Genomic DNA, 4,432 nt, shown 5'->3' on the forward strand with positions numbered 1-4,432 from the left:
GGGCATAGAGGACCTACAATAATGTACAGTATTTGAAAAATAATGTGTTTTTTGAACATTAAAGCATGTCAACATATTCTGTTACACCAAATACACAAAATAATGATCTTTAAAAAAGCATCATATGACCCCTTTAACATTTTGCCCATTTGTGATGGTCAATCAGCAAGCCTGCTGGGTAATTTGGGCAGTCTGTGGCCAACAGAGTAAGTTTTGTGCAGGCAAACAGGTGCCGATGCACCGTAAGTCCTGTTTAGCTTCGGTCACGCTTTGGACCGATTTATCATTCTTCAGTCCCTCCCTGAGCTCCATGCGCCTCCACGACTCACTGTTACAGTTGGCCCGATGCCGCTGCAGATCCATCAGCCGACACTCTGACACACCTCGCTGCCTGGAGCGGATGACATCACAGCTGGGACACGAGCTCATTTTTCAGGAGTGGAAAGTGTCCTTCTGTGTCGATAAACGTCATTCAGGGGTAACGCAGAGGAACGGCTCACATTCATAAGTACAGAATGAACATGAGGCAGTGAACCTTGGAGACAAGCGGGACAGAGTCGGTGACTGAATGCCACAGACGACAAGTTAGAAGTGAAATAAGAGTCAGATGCCTTTAAGCAACAATAAAGGCTCTGTCAGACTCTATCTGGCAGCGTATGACACAATCATGTCTGTGTCTCTTCAACTGGGCCAGAACCTGCAGCGCACAGGAAAGGACACAGAGAGTGGAGTCTAAAACTGGGCCGAACACTAGTCACGACAGCCACTAGCAGCACACTCAGTCCAAGTCTGGACAGGGTCAGCTGACAGCTACACACACACAAACACACTCCCCTTCTCAATCTCACATGCATAAAATATTAACAACCCATAAATAAAGCTGTGATTATAGGATGTTAATCGCTTTGGACATCGCTGACATTATTAAGAAACCATTTCAAACATTTCACTTGTTACACAAATTAAGATCATTCTCAATCTTTTTGGAGCTCAAAAGTGACATCAGTAAGTAAATATCAAAGCCTCAAATGAACAAATGTGATATAAAATGAGCATCTGCTGGAAAATGACTCATGCTCAATCCTTCATGCTCAAGTCCAAGTAACCCAAGACAAAAAACCCAAATATAACTACTGCACAATAAATGAATGCATTATTAAATCTGACAGAAAAACTGTGGTGAGCCGAAGAATATATGAATCTATTAACGGATATATATTTTTAAATTTTATTACTTTAAAACTTGATTCTGATCAGTCAATCATGCATAACTGAAAGATAAACTGGTTATTCCATCAATCTTCATGGCAACATACCGGTGCTACCTTCATTGTGTGACTCAACACGGCTACTATGACTATAATAAAAATGACATATTAACGTATACATAAATGTTTTTATATGTATGTGTGTGTGTGTGTGTGTGTGTGTGTGTGTGTATGTGTATACACATAAAAACCCAAATATAACTACTGCACAATAAATGAATGCATTATTAAATCTGACAGAAAAACTGTGGTGAGCCGAAGAATATATGAATCTATTAACGGATATATATTTTTAAATTTTATTACTTTAAAACTTGATTCTGATCAGTCAATCATGCATAACTGAAAGATAAACTGGTTATTCCATCAATCTTCATGGCAACATACCGGTGCTACCTTCATTGTGTGACTCAACACGGCTACTATGACTATAATAAAAATGACATATTAACGTATACATAAATGTTTTTATATGTATGTGTGTGTGTGTGTGTGTGTGTGTGTGTGTGTGTGTGTATACACGTACTAATAATTCTTATAGTAATATATAAGCTATAATTTTGTAGCTGAATATGTAACTAAATATATACAGTAGTTAAAAAAGTATAAATATATACAGTCCATTGAAAAAGTAACTAGTGCATGTATGTGTACAATATATCGGAATGATACAAGACCCTTCCCTTACTAACTTACAGAAGAAATTACAAAAATATATATAATAATAAATAAAAAAACTGCTCTAAAAGTATAAACTGCAAATCAATAAAGACCTATTTATAAATAAATGTTACATTAATTATTTGGCATTAACAAAATATTTTTTAAAATGAGTGTTTTTCTAATAACATTTACCAAATAATAATAGAATCAGGTAATTAGCGGATTATAGCAGAAAAAAGAAGACGGCTAGCTATGTCTGGCCCAAAATGAGCCCGATTACGTCTAAATGAAGAACTGGGTTACATTCAGGGTCCCGTTAAAGCAGCCGGCTGCGGTCTCCGTTAACGCAAGACCTAATAATACTGACGATAAATGATCTGATCTATCTAAGAATATAAATATGTCAGTCTATAGTCTTAACTTGAGCAACAGCCCGACTATAGGCTAGTAGTTGTCGGGCTAAATATGAAGTCGGAGGGTCCCAACAACTTTTTGTGCCCCAGACTAAACCCGCTACACTCCTCTCTCTATCAGCGGGGCCACTGGCACAGCTGGCATCATTACGCAGCCATCTGATGCCATCTGCACAAAAACCAGACATACACGAGGAGAATATCAGCTCCTTACCTCTGCAGAGTGGAATCAGGAAATGGCACTCTGAGTCCGCGGAGAGCAGAAGCCTGAGCCGTGTTGGCTGGCGATCCGGCGGAGATGACCTGGATTTCACCGCCAGCCTCGACGACGTAAAAATAAGCAGGCGAACAGTGGCGAGTGAAGCCAGCGGCAGTAAGACACACTCACTGATGGAGGACAGACGAACAGCTTTTAAAATAAAAGACTCAACGCAAGCGCGCGACACAAATCTTCAAAATAAGAGTTTCATGAACAAACAAACAAAAAAAAAATGAAAAGAAACAGATTGTGTCGTGCTTTACTTCAATTTCTAAATCTCAACGTGAGTTTTATGCTTAATATTAGATTGTTAGAGTTTTTTAAGTTGCAAGTTAACATGTTTTTTTGACTACACTGTAAAATTAGATCTTATGTTGATTTTAAATGTCTTAAAAGTTTACAAGTAATTATTCTCATTCTTTTGCTTATAATGTTTTTTATACGTCCGAACTGGATTTAGTCGTTCTCTCATCTTGAAGCCTGAAGGGCAGCAGGGACGTTAAGTGCATTCATATGCCGCCCCCTACTGGAAGGTTTTGGGGATAAAGTCACAGTTTTACTCATTGAATAAATGAAAATCGATCACTATTGTATTTTTAAAACACAAACAGTTTCTAGTTTTCTTAAAAGATACAAAACGACAAACTACCAAAATAAAGCTTTTTTCATTATATAGATAGTTGTTAGCCTAAATACTTGGTGTTATGATTCCTTATTTTCTTACTGATTAAACAATATACTGGCATGAGTGATGGAACTACAGTAGTTATTAATATTTTGAATAGCTCTATTTGTATTTCAGTTTTAGTTTCAGTTTAGTCATTTTATTAAACTTTCCTAGGCAACATTTCTAATGTTCATTTCCTACGTTTTTGAATACTCCTACGCATTTAAATTATTGAAAACAATTTTAACTGGTTCATTCAAGTATAGCAACAATGGCTTCCATCGCCATTAATAAGTGTATTTTGATTAAAGCTTTATTATTCCATGTTTTTAATGCTGATGTCACTGTTCAGTCCTCATCTGTAATTGGCCAGCATAGTTTCTCCCAGCTGAGCAGAAATACTAAGCAGAGCATTGGACAGTCATTCAGAAAATATGTCTGGAAATAAAACATGTGGCACCACTACACTGTTTAAAAATTCCCTCTTGGCTAGGATATAACCCATGATCAGAAAACCAGAAACGGGTTTCTACCAGCTTGTCAGGTTCGAGTGAGTAATAGTGTTAGACTAAATGTGGTTCATAGAACAAATATTTTCCCGTGGAGCACATAATTAAGATTTTTTAAAATATGTTTTGCAATGCTTGTATATTCATGATGAGCAGATTGTTTAGTTTTATATATATATATATAAACAGTGAAATTGTGACCCTGTGAAATTTCTTCTGTGTGCAGTTTTCTTTCATGTGTTGACGTCTTATTGAAAAAGGAAGACTACTGTAGATATATAGACTGTTGCAGATATATACAGGTACATCTCCAAAAATTAGAATATCATGAAAAAGCTCAATATTTTTTGTCACTCATTTCAGAAAGTGAAACCCATATATTATATAGATTCAATACACAGAGTGAAATATTTCAAGCCTTTATTTCTTGAAATTTTGATGATTATGGCTTACAGATAATGAAAACCCAAAATTCAGTGTCTCAGAAAAATAGAATATTGTGAAAAAGTTCAATATTGGAAAGTCATGGTGTCACACCCTAATCAGCGAATTACCTCAAAACACCTGCAAAGGTTTCCTGAGCCTTTAAATGGTCTCTCAGTCTGCGTCAGTAGGCTACACAATCATGGGGAAGACTGCTGACTTGACAGATG

General features: G+C 36.6%; 1 protein-coding gene across 1 annotated transcript in view; it reads right to left on the reverse strand.

Annotated features, from left to right (window-relative positions):
- Window positions 1-2,776, reverse strand: part of LOC107671704 (low-density lipoprotein receptor class A domain-containing protein 4-like) — a 55,276-nt gene extending 52,500 nt beyond the window's left edge. The window contains exon 1 of the mRNA XM_016464638.1: window positions 2,559-2,776. The gene's annotated coding sequence lies outside the window, so the exon portion shown is untranslated. The remainder of the gene's footprint in view (window positions 1-2,558) is intronic.
- Window positions 2,777-4,432: the final 1,656 nt, after the last annotated feature.

The sequence above is a fragment of the Sinocyclocheilus anshuiensis genome, unplaced genomic scaffold (genome assembly GCF_001515605.1).
Source record: "Sinocyclocheilus anshuiensis isolate Anshui unplaced genomic scaffold, SAMN03320099.WGS_v1.1 scaffold902, whole genome shotgun sequence".
NCBI lineage: Eukaryota > Metazoa > Chordata > Actinopteri > Cypriniformes > Cyprinidae > Sinocyclocheilus > Sinocyclocheilus anshuiensis.